Below are 21524 nucleotides of genomic sequence, written 5' to 3'. Positions count from 1 at the left end.
TCTGATAGATTTCCCTGTTTGCTGGTATACAACTCTTTGTAGTAATATCTGATGGCTCTTTTTATTTCTGTGGTGTCTGTTGTTACATTCCCTTTTTCATCTCTGATTTTATTGATTTGGGTCTTTTCTCTTCTTTTTTTAGTTAGTTGGGCCAATGGTGTCTCAATTTTGTTTATTTTTTCAAAAATCCAGCTCTTCATTTGGCTGATCTTTTGTAATGTTTTTTTTTTTTGATTCAATTCTGTTGATTTCTTCTCCAATTTTAATTATTTCTCTTCTACTTGTTTTGGGTCTAGTTTGCTATAGTTTTTCTAGATTCTTGAGATGCATTGAAAGCTCATTTATTTGGTGCCTTTCCAATTTCTTTATATAGGCACCTATTGCTATAAACTTTTATCTCAACACTGCTTTTGCTGTATCCCATAAGTTTTGATATGTTGTGTTGTTATACTCCTTTAATTCCAGACAGTTTTTGATTTCTTCTATGACCCAGTGCTCATTCAGGAGCATGTTGTTCAGTCTCCATGTGTTTGCATATGCTCTAGGGATTCCAAAGTTGCTAATTTCCAGCTTCATTCCACAGTGGTCTGAGAAGATGCATGGTATGATTTCAATTCTTTTGAATTTGCTGAGACTTGCTTTATGGCCTAGTATGTTGTCAATCCTAAAGTAGGTTCCACCTCACCCCAGTTAAAATGGCTCACATACAGAAATCTACCAACAACAAATGTTGGCAAGGATGTGGAGAAAAAGGGACACTAACCCACTGTTGGTGGGAATGCATACTGGTAAAGCCACTATGGAAGTCAGTTGGGAGATTTCTCAGAAACCTGAATATAACCCTACCATACAACCCAGCCATCCCACTCCTTGGAATTTACCCAAAGGAAATTAAATTGGCAAACAAAAAAGCTGTCTGCACCTTAATGTTTATTGCAGCTCAATTCTCAACAGCTAAGACCTGGAATCAACCTAAATGCCCATCAACGGTAGACTGGATAAAGAAATTAGGGGATATGTACTCTATAGAATACTATACAGCAGTAAATAAAATGAAATCCAGTCATTTGCAACAAAATGGAGGAATCTGGAAAACATCATGCTGAGTGAATTAAGCCTGTCCAAAGGGACAAACATCATATGTTCTCACTGATCGGTGATAACTAACTGAGCACCAAAAAGGAAACCTGTTGAAGTGAAATGGACACTATGAGAAACAGTGACTTGATCAGCCCTTGTCCTGGATGTTGATGAACAACTTACTACTTTATTCCTTTTAGTATTTTTTTTTGTTCTACTAAATCTATTGGTTGAACTCTTTAATTAACACACAATTATCCTTAGACATTTAAATTTAACTGAAAAGTGATCCCTGTTAAATATAAGAGTGGGAATAAGAGAGGAAGGAGATGTACAATGGGGCACATGCTCATTTGGACTTACCCCTAATGGTAGAGTTAGAAACGTGCCAGGAGATTTCAATTCAATCCTATCAAGGTGGCATGTACCAATGCCATCTCACTAGTCCAAGTGATTAGTTTCAGTTCGTAATTGCTCATAATGAGAGGATTAAGAGTCAAAGGGATCACATAAGCAAAACTAATGTCTGTTAATACTAAATGAAAAGTGATCCCTGTTAGGAATTTGGAAAACATTATGTTGAGTGAAATAAGCCAATCCCAAAGGGACAAATACCACTTGTTCTCCATGATAGGTGACAAGTAACTGAGCACCAAAAAGGAAACCTGTTAAAGTGAAATGAACACTATGAGAAATGGTGACTTGATCAGCCTACACCCTGACTGTTGATGAGCAGCTTAATATGTTATCCCTCTTAGTATTTTTTTTGTTTGTTCTACTTAATTCTTTTGGTTGAATACTGTAATCAATACACAATTCTTCTTAAGTGCTGAAACTTAACTGAAAAGTGATCACTGTTAAATATAAGAGTGGGAATAAGAGAGGGAAGAGATGTGCAATTCAGGACATGCTCAAGCTGACTTGCCTCAAACGGTGGAGTTAGAAACATACCAGGGGATCTGAATTCAATCCCATCAAGGTGGCATGTACCAATGCCATCTCACTAGTCCCAGTGATCAATTTCTGTTCACAATTGATCGTAATGATAGGACTAAGAACCAAAGGGATCACATAAACAAGAATAGTGTCTGCAAATACTAGCTGATAGAATAAAAAGGGAGACAACGATCCAACATGGGAAGTGAGATACACAGCAGACCCATAGAATGGCAGATGTCCTAAACAGCACTCTGGCCTCAGAATCAGCCCTTAAGGCATGCGGATCTGGCTGAAATGCCCATGAGAGTATTTCAGGCATGGAAAGCCAAGACACTCTGGGGGAAAAAAAAAAACTTAAATGAAAGATCTCCACGAGTGAGATCCCAGTGGAAAGAATGGGTCATCAAAGAAGGAGGTACCTTTCTCTGAAGGGAGGAGAGACCTTCCACTTTGACCATGGCCTTGTCTAAATATGATCAGAGTCAGTGAACTCACGGGGCTTCCATAGCCTTGGCAGCTCATGACAAGAGCCTAGGGTGATTACTGATGCCGTAAACAAGAGTGTCAATTTGTTAAGTCAACAACAGGAGTCACTGTGCACTTACTCTTTATGTAGGATCTTTGTCCTTAGTGTGCTGTACATTGAGATTTAATGCTATGACTAGCACTCAAACAGTATTTCTCACTTTTTGTTTCTGTGTGGGAGCAAACTGTTGAAATCTTTACTTAATGTATGCTAAACTGATCTTCTGTATATAAAGAGAATCAAAAATGAATCTTGATGTGAATGGAAGGGGAGAGGGAGTGGATAAGGGGAGGGTTGCGGGTTGGAGGGACGTTATGGGGGGGAAGCCATTGTAATCCATATTCTGTACTTTGGAAATTTATATTCATTAAATAAAAGTTAAAAAAATAAAGTTAAATAAAAAAAAGAATTAAGAAGGAGAGAACAATTCAATGTGGGAAGCAGGATACACAGTAGACTCATAGAATGGCAGATGTCCTAAACAGCACTCTGGCCTCAGAATCAACCCTTAAGGCGTTTGGATCTGGCTAAAAAGCCCATGAGAGTATTTCAGGCATGGAAAGCCAAGACACTCTGGCAAAAAAAAAATGACCTAAATGAAAGATTTCTGTGTATGAAATCCCAGCACAAAGAACAGGACATCAAAGAAGGAGGTACTTTTCTCTGAAGGGAGGAGAGAACGTCCACTTTGACTATGACCTTGTCTAAATAAGATTGGAGTTGGTGAACTCAAGAGGCTTCCATAGCCTTGGCAACTCATAACAAGAGCCTAGGGTGATTACTGACGCCATAAATAAGAGTGTCAATTATTAAATCAACAACAGGGATCACTGTGCACTTACTCCCCATGTAGGATCTCTGTCTTTAATGTGTTTTACTATGTGTATTAACGGTATAACTAGTACTCAAACAGTACTTTATACTTCATGTTTTTGTGTGGGTGCAAGCTGTTGAAATCTTTACTTAATATATACTGAACTGATCTTCTGTATATAAAGATAATTGAAAATGAATCTTGATGTGAAAGGGATTGGAGAAGTAGTAGGAGATGGGAGGGTTGCAGGTGGGAGGGAGGTTATGAGGGGGAAAAGCCACTATAATCCAAATGTTGTACTTTGGAAATTTATATTTATTAAATAAAAGTTAAAAAAAGAAAATAAAAATTTTCATCATGAAAGCGCAGTGGATTGTGTCAAGTGCTTTTGCATTTATTGATATGATTATGCTATTCCTCTTCTTAATCCTTTGATGTGATACATTACACTAATTATTTTTTTAAAAAAACACAAATTTATTATTCCACTGTTCTGTAGATCAAAACTCTGACTGAGGCCTTATTAGGCTAAAATCAAGGAGTTGGCAGGAACACATTCAGTTCTCGACCCTTAGGAAAGACTTGGTTTCCTTGTCTGCTCCAACTTTGTAGCTTCTGAAGGCACTCCATGGTTTTGTCTCATGGTTTCCTTCCTCCACCTTCAAAGCCATCAGTGGAGGGCTCTCCCACATGTCATGTCACACCATGTCCCATCATATCATATCATGTCACATCACATCATGTCATGTCATGTCACAGCATGTCACATCACATCACATCATTTCATATCACATCATGTCACATCATCATGTCATGTCACATCACATCATGTCATATCACATCATGTCATGTCATATCACATCATGTCATGTCACATCACATGTCACATCACATCATATCATATCACATCATGTCATGTCATATCACACCATGCCATATATCATGTCATGTCATGTCACATCACAACATGTGACATTAAATCACATCATGTCACATCAACATGACCTCCACTTCTGACTCCCTTTCCACTTTTAAGGATCTTCTAATTACCTTGACTCTATTGGGATAATCTCTCCATTCCCAAGCCCCAAGCTTAATCACATCTATAAAGTCTCTTTTGCTGAAGAAGGTTACATATTCACAAGTTCTGAGAATCAGAACGTGAACATCTTTGAGGATTGTAGTTTTGCCTACTACAAAGAAATGGGTAAACATTGAAATAAAGAAGGTATGGCTACATTAATATCAGACAAAGTGAACTTCGTGGTAATGATTTTTATAGAGACAGGAAATTATGTAATGATAGGATAGTCAATGTACTACTAAACAGAAAGAGTAATCCTAAGTGTGCAGGCACCATACCACAGAGCTGAAAAATATGTGAAGCAAAAACTGATAGTACTAAAAAAAAGAAAGAGATCTGCAATTGTAGCTAGAGAGAAGTCAACCTTCTCTTTTGATAACTAAAGAACTGTTGGGCAGAAACTCAATGAGAATATAGGAGAACTCATCAACATCATCAGCCATTGTGATTTAATTGATATTTGAGGAACACTCTACCCAACAACAGCAGAATATATGTTCTGTATATTCCAACATGTATGTGTTCATGAAACAAAGGAAGATAGAGCATATTCTGGGTCCTAAAATAAACCTCAACACATTTGTTTTCTTATCAAAAGAGCCATATTTTATTTTTTATATTCTAATCAGGCTAAATTAGAATAGCCACATTTCAAAAAATAAACTGTTGACCAATGAAACAAATAGTCCCCAATGGAATAATCATTTTTTTGTTATTACCTAGTTTTTATTTAGCCTGAAATTTCTGCTATGTCCATTATATACTACCTCAGAACTAGAGAGAACCATTAAGATAACAGATACATCATGCCCTCTTAACTTGTTTCCTTATTACTTCTTTTTTTAACTTTTATTTAATGAATATAAATTTTATTTAATGAATATAAATATAAATATAAATTTATTTAATGAATATAAATATGGCTTCCCACCCCCATAACTTCCCTCCCACCCGCAACCCTCCCATCTCCTGCTCCCTCTCCCATTCCATTCACATCAAGATTCATTTTCAGTTATCTTTATATGCAGAAGATCAATTTAGTATATACTAAGTAAAGATTTCAACAGTTTGCACCCACACAGAACATAAAGTGTAAAATACTGTTTGAGTACTAGTTATAGCATTAATTCACATTGAACAACACATTAAGGACAGAGATCCCACATAAGGAGTAAGTACACAGTGACTCCTGTTGTTGACTTAACAAATTGACACTCTTGTTTATGGCGTCAGTAATCTCCCTAGGCTCTAGTCACGAATTACCAAGGCTATGGAAGCCTTTTGAGTTCTCTGATTTCGATCTTATTCAGACAGGGTCATAGTCAAAGTGGAAGTTCTCTCCTCCCTTCAGAGAAAGGAGCCTCCTTCTTTGATGGCCCATTCTTTCTACTGGGATCTCACTCACAGAGATCTTTCATTTAGGTAATTTTTTTTTTGTTTTGTTTTTGCCAGAGTATCTTGGCTTTCCATGCCTAAAATAATCTCATGGGCTCTTCAGCCAGATCCGAATACACTAATTATTGTTTTAAAGATTTATTTAATTTGTTTGAAAGATAGAGTTTGTTTGAAAGAAAGGTAGAGCCAGAGCTGAGGTGATCTGAAGCCTGGAGCCAGGAGCTTTTTCTGGGTCTTTCATGTGGGTGTAGGGGCCCAAAGACTTGGGCCATCTTCTACTGCTTTCCCAGGCCACAGCAGAGAGCTGGATTGGAAGAGGAGCAGCCAGGACTAGAACCGGCACCTGTATGGGATGCCTGCACTTCAGGCCAGGGCTTTAACCCACTGCTCCACAGCACTGGCCCCAACTAATTGGGTTTTAAATGCTGTACAAGATATCTGGAATAAATATCATTTGATAAAGGTGTGTAATTCATTTTATACATTGCTGGATTCAGTTTGCTAATATCTTGTTTGGGATTTTGAATTTATATTCATGAAAGTTATTACTGTATCTTCCCTTTCTTGTGGTATCTTTATCTGGTGTTCATCTTAGGCTTCTTAGAGTATGAAGGAATATGTTCTGCTTCTGTTTTCTGGATGAGAATGTAGAGAAATGGGATCATTTCTTAAGCATTTGGTAGAATTTACCCCTGAAACAATCTTAGCCTAGTGCTTTATTTTTTGAATGTTATTATTGTCAATTTTTAAAAAATATGTAGACCTATTCATGTTATCTGATTTTCCTTGTGTTTATTTTAATAACTTGTGTTGGTTAAGTGGTCCATTTCATGTAAGTTACCATATCTGTGGGTATGGAGTGATTTATGAGATATACGATCCTCTTTACTGTCCTTTTAATATCAATGGAACAACGGTCATGACACCCTCATTCATTTCTTGTATTACTAATAACTTGTGTTCTGATTAAGTTGGCTATAGGTTTACCACTGTTATTGATCTTTTAAGAACCAGCTTTGTTTTGTTGACTTTCTGTATTCATTTTATATTTCAATTTCACTTAAGTTTTTCTCTAAATTTATTATTTCTTATCTCTTGCTTGCTTTATGTTTATAGTGTGTTTCTTTCTCTAGTTTCCTTAGAAGGTAGCTTAGGTTATTAATTTTTTATCTCTTTGCAGGTAGTATATGAACTCATTGCTATACATTGTCTTCTAGGAACTATTTTCACTGCATTCCAAGAACTTTGGTAAGTTTCATGATTATTTTATTCAGAATATTTTTAAAAATGTTTCCTGAGATTTCTTCCATTACCCATGTGTTGTTCATAATTATACTGTTTCAAATGCAACTTGTCGCTCCCCGTCTTCGTGGAGGAACGACACAGGACCCTGCGCTGTTCTTTCGTCTGCTCGGCCCTTCCCGGGTTTGCTGCTAGTTCTTCCCGGGTTGGCTACCAACCCTTCCACCTCTGTGGAAGGGCGGTTCCCCCTGCCACATTCCCCACTTCCGCGGGGGAGCGGCACACCACCGGCCGGCTCTCTCGGGGGCTGCACAGGTGTTCCTCTTAGATAGATGTTCCCCTTAGATGTTCCCGGTGCATGCCGTCTCTCTCCTCCTTTATAGTCCTCCTCCGCCAATCCCAACTCGGCTGCCCACACGCCGAGTACGCTGCTCTCCTCCAATCAGGAGCAAGTCCTACAGTTTATTAGCTGAACTGGAGGCAGCTGTGTAGAAGCTGTTTTCTTCTCTCCCAGCGCCATATTGTGGGGGAGCAGATGCATAGAATAAATCTTAATTCCAGTAACTTAGTCCAGTCCGGATTGCTCCCCACAGATCCCCCTTTCTTTTTATTTTTTGGCGTTGATACGCGCCTGTCTTCAGTGTCCCGCGGCACACACTCTGCTCTACTTGCTAGAGTTGCCACAGGTTCTTACAAGTCCTATCAATCAGGCAAACCGAATCCGGGTCCTCTCTTCGCCATGTTGTGAGGAGGTTTTTAGGCGCTGATGCGTGCCTGTGTTCGGTGACCTGCGGCTCACACTCTGGTCGAGCCGCTTGCTGGTGCTTACCGCCTTAATCAGGCAGACCGAATCCAAGCCTCCTAATTGTTGTATTGTGGGGAGGCCTTACTGATGTTAATTCGTGCCTGTCTTCGGTGACCTGCGGCGCATAAGCTGCTAGCCGCCCGCAGGTGCTCATCGCCTCACTTAATCAGGCAGACCGAATCCAAGCTCTCACATTGCAGTGTTGTGGGGAGGCCTTATTGATGTTAATTTGTGCCTGTCTTCGGTGACCTGCGGCGCATAAGCTGCTAGCCGCCCGCAGGTGCTCATCGCCTCACTTAATCAGGCAGACCGAATCCAAGCTCTCACATTGCAGTGTTGTGGGGAGGCCTTATTGATGTTAATTTGTGCCTGTCTTCAGTGACCTGCGGCGCATAAGCTGCTAGCCGCCCGCAGGTGCTCACCGCCTCCCTAATCAGGCAGACCGAATCCAAGCTTTCTCATTGCCATGTTGAGGGGAGGCCTTTCTATTTCTCTATTTCTCTATCTCTGGGCATTCCTATTTCTCCCATTTTACTTCTATCTTCCAGCATTCCTATTTCTCTCATTTTACTTCTAAACTTCTGTTTCTCTTATCCCCGCAGCTTCCCGCTCTCATTTTACTTCTAAACTTCCGTTTCTCTTATCCCCGCGGCTTCCCGGCGCCCGCCCCGCGGCAGCTTCACGGCTCCACGCGGCTTCCCGGCGCCTCGCCCCGCTGGCGGGCTCCCGGCTCTGCGCGGCTCGGCTTCGCGCGCACACTCCGCGATCTCTCACTAGCCCTTTCGCGTCTGAACCACGGCCTCGCGCCAGCCCCGCGTTCCCTATCTATTCACGCCCCGTGCTCTCTCTGCACGCGGCGGCTTCCGCGAGTCACACAGCGTAGCTTGCGTCTCCACCACTAGCATTCAATCCAAGTTCCCCGGGCTAGCCTGGCGAATTCAACCCAGCTTACGTCTCCGCCCCACGGTTTGGCTTCCCGTCCTTTGCTCCCCGGGCTAATCAGACGGATCCCAACCAGGCTTACGTTTCCGCTTCTGGTTTTAACTTTTCACCCCCTATTCCCGGGCTAACTTGAGAATCCCAAAGTGGCTTTCGTTTCCGCCTCGGCCTGCCCCCCGCGGCTTCAATTTCCCTAACATTTTTCTCTACCCGGTATGTTTCCCCAAGCTTTCCTCCAACAATACTCCTCCCTCATTTCACCTGGCCTCTCCCCACAGTCTGCATCCGAGTCTGTTTGTTCTAGCTTTCACTTTCACTTTCGACCTTAGAGATTTCTCCCAGCTTCCCTCCGTAGTCCGTATCCGAGTCTATGCCTAGGCTTTCAATAGCTTCTTCCGGCACCTTTTTCGTCCGGCTTTTCCCTAGGCTGTTTGCTAGTCTCTCTCTCCGGTATTTTCCCAGTTCTTCCCGTTTCTTCCCTCCTAGGTTTCCTATCCGTCCTAGGTTTCCTATCCGAGTCACGGCACCATTATGTCGCTCCCCCTCTTCGTGGAGGAATGACACTAAGCCCTGCCTAGGCTTCATATCCGAGTCACGGCACCATTATGTCGCTCCCTGTCTTCGTGGAGGAACGACACAGGACCCTGCGCTGTTCTTTCGTCTGCTCGGCCCTTCCCGGGTTTGCTGCTAGTTCTTCCCGGGTTGGCTACCAACCCTTCCACCTCTGTGGAAGGGCGGTTCCCCCTGCCACATTCCCCACTTCCGCGGGGGAGCGGCACACCACCGGCCGGCTCTCTCGGGGGCTGCACAGGTGTTCCTCTTAGATAGATGTTCCCCTTAGATGTTCCCGGTGCATGCCGTCTCTCTCCTCCTTTATAGTCCTCCTCCGCCAATCCCAACTCGGCTGCCCACACGCCGAGTACGCTGCTCTCCTCCAATCAGGAGCAAGTCCTACAGTTTATTAGCTGAACTGGAGGCAGCTGTGTAGAAGCTGTTTTCTTCTCTCCCAGCGCCATATTGTGGGGGAGCAGATGCATAGAATAAGTCTTAATTCCAGTAACTTAGTCCAGTCCGGATTGCTCCCCACACAACTAGCTGGGAACTTTCTAGTTAGGATGTCATTAATGGTATCATTTACTTCTGTTTTGGTTTGGAAGCAGTTTTACGATTGTTATTCCTTAGCTTTAGGAGAAACAAGCTGGAGACCTGTGGCTGCAGAGGCTGGCATAGGGCATGAGGAAGGCCACAGCTGCAGAGAATAGAATACACCTGAAGGCAGGCAGTCTTAGCAGCTGTTTGCAATTCACAGAGTCTGCCTTGGAAGAGTGAAGAAAAAACTGTGCTATTTTTCTGAGGACACCCAGATGTCGTCTTGCCTACCTACTCAAGAGATTATTAAGGCTGCCCTGACCCTAACCCCTGAGCCACCTAAAGCAAATAAAAGCATGTGAAAAGATCTGCAACTCTGCAGCCCCCTGACCCTGCCTTTTCCATCTGAACCTACCACTGAGTAGTTCTCCTCTGTCAACACACAGAGATGGCTGGCCTAATCTGGCATTTCTTAATTCATGTTTCTGAATGTTGTCTGTGATGGCAATGTTCCATGTGAGTTTGCGAAGTATGTACTTTATGCTATAAATGTCATTTAGACCCATTGATTAGTGGTGGTATTCAGTTTAATTAGAGTTGCTGATTTTCTGCTTGCTGGATCTGTTACTGACGTCACAGTGTTGAAATGTCAACTATAATAGTGGATTTGTACATGACTCCTTTATAATCTATCAGCTTTTGCTTTATATGTTTTGATGCTATCATTCACTGCACACTTAGATTGCTGTCCTTGAAGAATTGACTAATTTGTCATTGTCTACTGTTTCCTTTTACCTTGATAAATTTTCTTTGTTCTGAAGTCTTTTTTGTATGAAATAAATACAGCTACTCTATCTAGTTTTCTTTCCCTGCATCTCTGGTTTTAATTGAGCATGTGGTATCTTGTTCTTTCCTCTTAGTACATAAACATGCTTCTTTTAAAAATTATTTTAGTCATTGTCCAAAAGTTTTCAATGTGTGTTTATAATTAAAATATGTATTATAATTCAATATGTATTTATAGTCTACATCCAATTTCAAGTAATATTTTGCTTTGTTATAGTAGTACAACTACCTTAAGTTAAGCATTTTCAAAAATTTCTTTCATTCCTTATAATACTGTTGAAATTCATTTCACTTATCCATAAGTTATAACCATTCAATACATTATTGTTATTTTCTTTAAACATTTATATATTGGAAACATTAAGGAAAAATGAAATATTTATTTGACATTAACTTATTTCTACAATGAAATTTTTCCTATCTTGATGAGAATCTGAATTTCTGTCCTGCATCATTTTATTCTCTGGATGCAAAATTTTAAGTTGGTGTTTTGCCTTTTTTCCCCCAACAATTTAAATATTTCACTCCATGCTATTCTTGCTTGCATAGTTTCTGATGAGATGTGTTTATAATTCTTGTTATTTCTCTACTAGTAAGATGAAAAATGCTCTGATTTTTCAAAAGTTTCCCTTGGTTTTTGTCTGTAACTTGAGTACAGTATGCACAGTATATATTTTGGCATTTTTATTGTTTTATATTGTCTTCTCTAAAGTTACTGGTTATGTGGTTGGTTTGAAGTCTGTTATTAACTTTGGGCATTTCTCAACCATATTGCTTCAAATATTTCTTCAATTCCACCCATCTGGTCTTGCGTGTTGTCTTCTTTTTGAGTCAGAGCCCTTAATATATTCGTGGCTAATTTAAATTCCCATTGTAATAATCCCAGAGTCTGTGTAATATCTGACTCTTCCTCTGATGTTTGCTTTTCCTCTTCAGACTGTGTTTATTCTTGCCTTGTAGCATGTCTTTTAAATGTTTGTTGAAATTAAATGTGAGAGTAAGTTAAATGTGAGATGTATGATAATACGAACTGAAATAATCAGATTTTGAATGTAAGGTTTTGTGTGACTCCGGTTAGACGCAGACTGTGTTTAACGTCTGCTGTGGCTGTAGGTGCCAGAGGCTTCCGTTTCCTCTGGTTCTCTTTTCTTTCTCCTGGTATTTTTGTGCGTGTGTGTGTGTGTGTGTGTGTTTTACAGGCAGAGTGGACAGTGAGAGAGAGAGAGAGACAGAGAGAAAGGTCTTCCTTTGCCGTTGGTTCATCCTCCAATGGCCACCATGGCTGGCGCGCTGTGGCCGGCGCACCGCGCTGATCTGATGGCAGGAGCCAGGTGCTTCTCCTGGTCTCCCATGGGGTGCAGGGCCCAAGCACTTGGGCCATCCTCCACTGCACTCCCTGGCCACAGCAGAGAGCTGGCCTGGAAGAGGGGCAACCGGGACAGAATCCGGCGCCCTGACCGGGACTGGAACCCGGTGTGCCGGCGCTGCAAGGTGGAGGATTAGCCTATTCAGCCGCGGCGCTGGCCAATTTTTGTGTTATTCTTAGCACTCTTTCCCTCCCTCCCTCCCAAGATTTATTTATTTATTTGAAAGGCAGAGAGAGAGAGAGAGAGAGAGAGAAGCTTCCATAAGCTAGTTCACTCCCCAGATGGCTGAAATGGCCGGAGCTGAGATGATCCAAAGTCAGAGCCAGGAGCTTCTTCTGGATCCCCCGTGCAGGTGCAGGGGCCCAAGGACTTGGGTCATCCTGCACTGCTTTCCCAGGCCATAGCAGAGAGCTGGATAGGAAGTGGAGCAGCCAGGACTAGAACTGGCACCCATATGGGATGCTGGCACTGCAGATGGCGCTTTACAGGCTATACCACAGCTCCAGCCCCAGCACTACTGTGCTTCTCAGCTATTTCAGTTTTAATCCATGGGTTTTATACTGAAGCCTTGCTGATGTGGTAAAGAGTGGAGATAGGAAGTAATTTGTGATACTGTGTTTATATCTGGTTTTTGTGTGTGTGTGTGTGCTTGAGTCCTTGGACTGTGACCATCCAAAATGTTTCTTAAATGTTTTACTTTCTAAGTGATCCCAGAAGGCTAGAGGGTTCTGCTGTTGTCTGATTGCCTTTCTCATACATCAGATAAGGCTCCAGAAAAGTAGTTTTCCTTGAGGCCTATTTCAAAAACAGTTATTATCCCCTTTCTTTGCCTAAAGCATAAGTTTTTTTGGGTCCAGTGTTGGGACACAGTGGGTAAAGCTGCTGCCTGAGATGCCGGTATTCATATCGACTCCAGTTCAAGTTCTGGCTGCTCCACTTCCAATCCAGCTCCCTGCTAAAGTCCTTGGGGAAGCTGCTGAAGTGGTCCAAGTGCTTGGGACCCTGTACCCATGAGGAAAACCAGGAGGAAACTCCTGTGCCTGGCCTCGGCCTGGTCCAGCCCCAGCCCCAGCCCCAACCATTGTGGTAGTCTGGGGAGTAAGCCAGCAGATGGAAGATCTCTCTGTGTGTCTTCCTCTCTCTGTAAATCTGCTTTTCAAATAAATAAAATAAATCTTTAGAAAATGTCAGCTGAGAATTGTTGAGTTTCCTGAAGGTAAAATCTATGAGAGTTTAGGCACTTTTTATAAGATTAGGCCTCAGGTGCTCCTAATCTTTTTTTTTTTTTTTTCTTTTTAAGGATTTATTTATTCCGGGGCCAGTGCTGTGGCATAGTGGCTAAGCCTCTGCCTTTGGTGCTGGAATCCCACATGGGTGCCAGTTCAAGTCTCGGCTTCTTTTCCAATCCAATTCTCTGCTATGGCCTAGAAAGCATGGAAAATGGCCCTAGTGCTTGGGCCCTAGCACCCATGTGGGAACCCCGGAAGAAGCTCCTGGCTTCAGATCGGCACAGCTCCAGCCACTGTGGTCATCTGGGGAGTGAACCAGTGGATGGAAGACCTCTTTCTCCTTCTCTCTCAATTCTGCCTCTGAAATATATACAAATAATTTTTTAGAAGATTTTATTTATTTATTTGAAAGGCAGAGACAGAAGAGAGGTCTTTCATCCACTGGTTCACTTCCCAACTGGCCACAATGGCTGAAGCTGGGCCAATCCAAAGCCAGGAACTTCTTCTGGGTCTTCCACTTGAACTAGAGCCCACATGGGAAGCTATCAGTGCAGGCGGTGGCTTTAGCCGCTAAGCCACAGCACTGGCTCCATGCTTCTAATTTTTAAACTAATTCACACTGGAGCTTCTTAGTAAGTCAGTTATCATTCATGAACTTGTTTCAGTTTCTGGCACCAGCTGGTAAACTGATCCCAGCTGTGATTCTCTGGGTTCACGTAGCTCTCCCTTGCAGAGTGGCAGCTTGCCCTGTGAGCTCTGATTTCTGATGGATTTAAGCTGAGCTGTTTTTCAGTTTGTTCTACCATTTTCTTGTCAGCAGAAGAGTGTTGACCTGCAAGGATTTTACACGTCAGACCTGAAACCCTAAGTCCTGCTCTTTTTTCATTTCTTGTTTGCAGTTTGCCCGAGAACACTAATGCTGTACAGTTAGAATGTAAAAATGAGGCCTGTCACAAATTCCTTTACAAATTTTCATCCTAAATCCAGGTTTAAATGGGGGTTCTTTCTTTTCAGGGGTGGGGGGCGTGTGTGGGAGGGTGGGTATGGTGGGAAGAATCACTATATTCCTAAAGTTGTACTTATGAAGTGCATGAAGCTTGCATTCCTTAAATATTTTCTGGGGAAAAAAAGTTAACTCAAAAAATTTAAAGAAGGTGTTTTTAAAGCTTTTTTGGCTTTTCTTGCCTAAATCATCTTATCATTTGCTTCTCTAAATGTGTTGTCTTCTAATATCCCAGTTTTCTTCTGAGTTCACAACTCCAGTATCTTCCATTGGTTTTGGCCAGGCCTCGTTTTTATTCAGCAGAAGCAACTGAGAAAAGCAAAAGTCCTCAGGGAGCCACTGCTTTCGCGTATCCTTACCTCTGATTTTCTGACCCTGATTCACTCTTGTTCCTTATATTGTTTCAATTTCAAATGGTAATTTTCAATATTGCTTTTTAATTTTAAATTTCATGCTTCAGGCATGTTTTTGGTTTTGTTTTGGATATCTAGCTTAAAAGCTTTCCTTCCTGGTTTCTAAGTGTGTGGTGAACAAGTCAGATCATAAAGCAAGCTATCCTTGAATCCCTGAGATGCTGTAGCAATCAGGGTTCATTAATGGAGGAAGTTATTTACTCCGTGTGCCAGGTACAGAGCATGCAACAATGAGCAAGCCATCTTTAGATAAATTCCATTTTCTCTAAGATGTTTTTATCTAAAAGATGTAGAAAAATAATGTCTAGAAAAGCAAAGTGTTCGAGGTTCCTGGATAGAGTAATAGGAACACAGTCAAGAGAAAGCACCTGAATTTGCCTTGTTGCTGTGTTGATTGTGGAGAGATGGCTGAACAACTGAAAGGAGAAGGTGATAAGAGGGAGGGCTTGAAAAGGAACTAGAAATGTTCTGCATCGAAAAGGAGATATGGGTTTTCTAATCTCAAAAACAACATATGCATAGGCAGCAAAGAGAATTAAATGGATTTTGGTGTGGGTGGTAGTCTAGGGAGAAAAGTTAACCAGAACACACCATGCCACCTGTGCTAACGTGGATCTGGAATACAATTTGAAGATGAAATAGGAGGTGGTGATGTTGGTAGCGGGTCAGGAACATGGTGAGGAATGTGCTTTAGGAAATTCACAAATAGATGAATAGAGTAGTGGCCCAAACCTTCACGTGTCAACATATCCGTGCAAGTTGTTGCAACCAGATTGGTAGTCCTGCTTCTAGAGTTTGATTCTGTATCTGAGGGGAGCCTGAGAATTTGTAGTTCTAGCAAATTCCCAGGTGGTGCTTGTCCTGCTGAGTCCAAGGATCACACTAAAAATTGCTGATACAGAGGATGGACAGACTACAGGGAGGGCAAGCAAGATAACAAGACCAATTAGCTGGTGTGAAAGCAATAAAATCCATCAACCAGGCAAAAGCTAGACACAGCCAGAGCAGCAGCAAGAGCATGATGGGCTTGATTTATTGACATTGTTAGTACAGGGATGTTTAAAACATGCTCCTGAGACATCCTCCTCTTCCATTGCTTGTCTTCTCCTTCATTCTTTCCTCATTCTCTGGTCTACCATCCTCTGAAATAACCTGGTCCAGGAAAAACTAAAATGCAAACATATAAAAGAAATGAAAGAAAAAGGAGCTACAGGATTACAAAGAAAAAATATTTTGTACTTCAGTTTTAATAATTTGTGGTACAATTGTTTTTACATTTTGAGGGCTATTATTATTTTAGGTACTAAGGGTGTCTGATATCTCATTCTTTGCTTCATGTAAATGATTTGAGAAAAGACAAACTTGAGCACACAAAGCATGTTAGGTCATGTAAAATGAACGAGAAAAGGGCAAAAATGAAAGCTGAAGCACTACAAGAAGTTTTAGCTATAATAATTTCATTAGTCTGGTGAGCAGGAATGAAGATAAGGTGAAAGCATTTGTGCTATATATTCTCATACTGCCTTCCTGAAGTGGTTTTGAAACTTTTGTCTGATCTCAAAATCATGTATCCATGTCCCCTGTGAGAAGGTGATAGGACCTGAGCTAACTGCAAAAAATGCAATTGTTGAGATAGACATCTCAATTTATCATCAGCACTAAAAATAAAGTATTTTTCCCTCTTAGAAAACTGAACAGTGAATGGAAGTTTCAATGTCCTCATTGTATTTGGCTAAATATACTGTACATGGAGGCATGTATCTTAGTGACTATTGCTATATTAAAACCTGAAGTATCAAACATTTCTTTATACCATTTTATTTTCAAAAAGCACTATTAACGTAAATTTGCATTTTTTTCCTGCCTTAAGATGTAAGATAAGTAGAAAGCACTTCTGTGGTTGGTACAATTGGCCAACTCTTAGCCCTTGGCCTTTTCGTAGCCTTGCTACTTAAGTGACATATTCCAGTGTAGCCATCATTAAGTTATTAGTGTCATAAAAGTGGTAAAATAAAGGAAAGTGCTGAAAGTGAAATTTCTTAAAGACTTCTGAATCTACGTTTAGGTGCTTAGCTTCTGAACTGTACAGCTTGTCTTGTAAATTTATAATGCAATCTCCTGTTTTTAGTTCCTGAATAATATAAAAGGCCATCAAGTTACTTTAAAAATACTTTTACCTTTGCTTTTTCCAGCAACATCTGCTGCTACTGTAGCTAGCATTCATGTACAAGAATATAGTTGAAAAGATCAATTCATGATCAATAACTATGAAGTAAAACAGGACACTTGGGAAATTGAATTAGAATACAGTTCTGAAAGTGGAATGCTTTTTCATTTATTCTAAAATGTATACAGTGAGCTACAGAGTAAGATTCTGGGTTCTACTTTGGCATCTTCTTTTTTCCCCAGCCATCACAATTTTTGTCAAAAGTCAATAGAGAAGGCTAAAAATCCTAAGTGGATGAGTTGAAAATTCTAAGGCACTCAGAAAACTATGGCCACATTTCTTTTTGGAAGAAGATAGTAGAGCAGTGAGTTAACATTCCCCTATTAGTTAGATGAGGGATACTGGTCCACTACAGACCTGTGATAAACAGATGTTTAATGTTTATGAAGTGAAACAGGTTTCATGAATGTTTTGTGTCTGAATTAAAGTTGTGAAAGTACTTGGCCCATTTCCTAAAGTTTCTCATTGCTCTTGGTAAATAGATGTGTTTTTGGTTTTGGTGGGTGGGACACGGTGAAGGAGAATGTTACTATTTATGCTATGAATTGCATCTAATAAAACAAGAAAATTAAGACTTTTTGTGAAGAGGTAACCTTTGTGGCTCAATACAGAAAGTTCTTCAATTTGAAGAAAAATGATGTAAGAAATATGTCTGCAAGTATAAATATAGTAGAAAACACTACGGTATTTCAGTAGGTAAACTTGACACATGCTGTAGCACATTCTTTATATTGAGTTCAGTCAAGTGTTCTGCAAACAAAAAGCCAAGAAGACATTTTGGGTCCTACTTGATAAAATTCTATATAAACATTAAAAGACATTTAAGGGTATTTAAAAAATACTTTCTACTTTTTCCAGAAAAATAGAGGAACGGGACAATTCATAGTTTCTCTTTATAAAGTCTAAAATAAAGTTAAAGTCAGTTTTTCAAAGAAAGCCATATATCTTAAGAGTTTCCACTTATTTTATATTCATCTTTAAATATGTAACCATATCCATGTCCACAACTATTGGCAATGTGAAACAGACACCCAATATGTAGTCTTATAAAAGTAATGATTTCAGAGTCACAAAATGTGAGTATTGTATATTTTCTTAGGGTTTGTGTTATGTCTTATATATGGCAAAGCAATGTTATGACTCTGAGTATGTGTCTCGTCCTTGATAATGACTATTGTGATAGGGCATGTTTTATTGTGCATCAATTATGTGTTAGCTGCTTTATATACACTTTTCTGACTTCTAACAAACTAGAAAACTGAAAGAAGCAAGGAAATCAAGTAAGTTGCCCAAGTGCACACAGCAACATGATATCTAAGCTACAATAGTTAATATAAACCCATGTGAGTCACTGTAGTTCTTTCCATCACACCACACTCTTCTTAAATGATGTTTTCCTACCTCAAGAGGGTGATCAGCCCTTTCCAAACTTCAATAGAAGTGCTGTCTAGGGCCAGCGCCATGGCTCACTTGGTTAATCCTCCACCTGCAACGCTGGCATCCCATATGGGTGCTGTTTCTAGTCCTGGGTGCTCCTCTTCCAGTCCAGCTCTCTGCTGTGGCCCGGGAGTGCAGTGGAGGATGGCCCAAGACCTTGGGCCCTTGTACCCGCATGGGAGACCAGGAGAAAGCACCTGGCTCCTGACTTCGGATCGGTGCAGCTCTGGGCGTGGCGGCCATCTGGGGAGTGAATCAACAGAAGGAAGACCTTTCTCTCTTTCTCTCTCTCTCTCTCTCTCTCTCTCCCTCTCTCTCTCCCCCCCCACCCCCTCTCACTGTCTATAACTCTACCTGTCAAATAAATTAAAGTGCTGTCTAAAGGAGAATTTGACAGTAAACAAAACTTGGAATTAAGCAAGATCTTACTTTATATTAACAGTTTCTACCTTCTCTTGCTATTTGAATCCACATTTTTCTGCCAGTTTCTCCTTCCCTAGACATCCTGAGCCTAGATTTTTCCATTGTGATGCATTCTCTTGGCAATAGTATTTGGTGCCTCCCCAAAGCATTTCTTACTCTTGAACTTCACTATTTCTGATATAAGACTGAGGGGATTGCTTTCCGATTTCAAAAGTAATAGTGGAAAAGTTCTCACACAAGGGCTCATGTCTGTTACAGCTCAAGCACTGTATCTTTTCCACAGGCTTATATGTTCTGACAGAAGAGTTGCAGGGTTTTTAAAATTTTTTTAAAAGATTTCTTTATTTAAAAGGCATAATGATGCAGTGAGACAAAGGTCTTCTGTCCACTGGAAGATGTTCCCCAAATGGCAATAACAGCCAGATCTGGACCAGGTCAAAGCCAGGAGCCAGGAAATCTATCCTGGTCTCACATGTGGGTAGCACGGGTCCAAGCACTTGGGCCATCATCCACTGTTTTTCAAGGTGTATTAATTAGATAGGAAGCAAAAAAGCCAAGTCTTGAAAACCAGCACTTTGTTATGGGTTGCTAGCATTGCAAGTGATGGTCAACCTGCTCTGCCACAATGCCAGCCCCCAAAGTTATTTTTTAAATAGCGTAATCTGTTAATCATGGGATCTGTGACACCATAGCAAGTATTTAAGGAGAGACATATTTGTCAAACACCTCATATCTTACAGCATATACAAGGAAACTTTGTTGTTCTTTTGCTTTGAAGCCTCTTGCACAAGAGTTGGTATAAACTTTCACTCTACCCACAGGGAACCCAAGAGATGTGATTATGCATATTTACAATGTACCTTTCATGAAGTAATTCTTAATTTGGGTGGAGAGCCTAATGTCTATGTGGCTGACCTTGTGATCAGGTGTCTCTTGCAGGAAATTAGTTCATATTGGACACACACTGCAGCTGTATCTCATCTGTGCCCACTTTCTTCCTACCCAAACAAGACTCTAGGAGAAGGAACCATGACTGGGAAAGCAGTTAGATTCAGGTGTGTCATGGAGGATGCAGGGGAGGCACCTTAACAGAACATAGGAACCACATGGACTTGATGCAGGGTTCAGTAAGGTGGGTCTGATAGCTTGTATCCAGATGTCCCCCAGGGAGGCAATCACAAGGAGGTGGTTGTATCCAGATGTCCCCCAGGGAGGCAATCACAAGGAGGTGGTTGTACAAGGCGGATATCTGGAGTAACTACTTCAAAACACAGAGGAGGCAGAGAGCCAGAAACTTTGTCAATGGTCATTAAGCTCTATGTCTGCCACCAACAAGTGAAACCAACATTAAAAACAGATGCCAAGGCAAAATAATAGCTTTGTAGTCAATTCTTACAAGTTATTGTTTTGAATGGTAAGACAATTGGTAACAAAATAATTAAAATACAGTATTTCCAAAGTAAGCAATGATCAAAATCAAAGTGTCTTAAACATAACAAACGTAATGTTCAACTTGTTTAAATATGTATTTGATATAGCAGTATACTGAAAGATGTAACCAGTAAGAACATTACCTGTAGGTGTATCTGACCCATGGCCCAAAAGTAGAACAGAAAAAGAACATTTCCATTAACATCAGTGAAGGAAAATAAGAAGTGCTTGCAAGGAAATATGAGTAATTTTAACTTTTTAAATAGATAGTTATTTATTTGAAAGATGAAACTTGCAGAGAGGTAGAGGCAGAGAGAGGGAGAGGTCCTTCCATCCTCTGGTTCATTCCCCAGATGGCCACAATGACCAGCGCTGCAGCAATACGAAGCCTGGAGCCAGGAGCTTCTTCCAGGTTTCCCACATGGGTGCAGGGGCCCAAGCATTTGGCCATCTTCTGCTGCTTTCCAAGGCCATAACAGAGAGTCAGATCAGAAGTGGAGCTGCCAGGACTTGAACCAGTGCCCATATGGGATGCCAACACTGTGGTTGGAGGCTTTACCTGCTATGCCACAGTATTAATTTTGAGAACACGGCTTTATGGAATTATAAGGCTGAAAATTCCTTTTTGTTTTTATAATATTTTATAATTGTATAAAGTAGTTCCATGCATTTTGTTCCCCTTAAGATTTATTTATTTGAAAGGCAGAGCCACAGAAAGGCAGAGGGGCAGGGGGGTCTTCCATCCAATGGTTCACTCTCCAAAAGGCCACAATGGCTGGAGCTGTACTGATCAGAAGCAAGGAGCTAGGAGCTTCTTCCAGGTCTCCCACATGGGAACAGGGACATAAGCACTTGGGCTATCTTCTACTGCTTTCCCAGACTATAGCAGAAAGCTGGATTGGAAGTAGAGCAGCTAGCACTCAAACTGGTGCCCACATGGGATACCGCCACTGAAGGCGGCTATCTTAGCCACTATACCACAGCACTGGCCCCCCATACATTGCTTTTTAAATAAAGCTATTATTATTGTGTAATATATAGTTAATCTAGGAATAAAAATAGTGTCATACTGTCATTATACAAAAAATTGCTGAAATTAATGCTGTAAATCTTAATAACTACCTAGAAGAAAATAAACAAATTCAGGAGTATTCTCCATGAAAATGATTCTGAGTTGTAGGTGCTCTATCCAAGGAAAAATTAAACTAGACTTTCTAGTCATCACCTTACACTGA

At 40.9% G+C, this 21524-nt stretch overlaps 1 long non-coding RNA gene across 1 annotated transcript in view; it reads left to right on the top strand.

Annotated features, from left to right (window-relative positions):
• The window catches only part of LOC138848989 (uncharacterized), an 82811-nt gene that overhangs the window by 4400 nt on the left and 56887 nt on the right, over window positions 1-21524 (top strand). Inside the window, exon 2 of the long non-coding RNA XR_011387275.1 lies at window positions 7019-7086. This is a non-coding gene — a long non-coding RNA (uncharacterized lncRNA). The remainder of the gene's footprint in view (window positions 1-7018; window positions 7087-21524) is intronic.

This window comes from Oryctolagus cuniculus, chromosome 3, assembly GCF_964237555.1.
Source record: "Oryctolagus cuniculus chromosome 3, mOryCun1.1, whole genome shotgun sequence".
NCBI classification, from domain to species: Eukaryota; Metazoa; Chordata; class Mammalia; order Lagomorpha; family Leporidae; genus Oryctolagus; species Oryctolagus cuniculus.
Note: the sequence above shows the minus strand (reverse complement) of the source record. Positions and strands in the feature narration are given on the sequence as shown.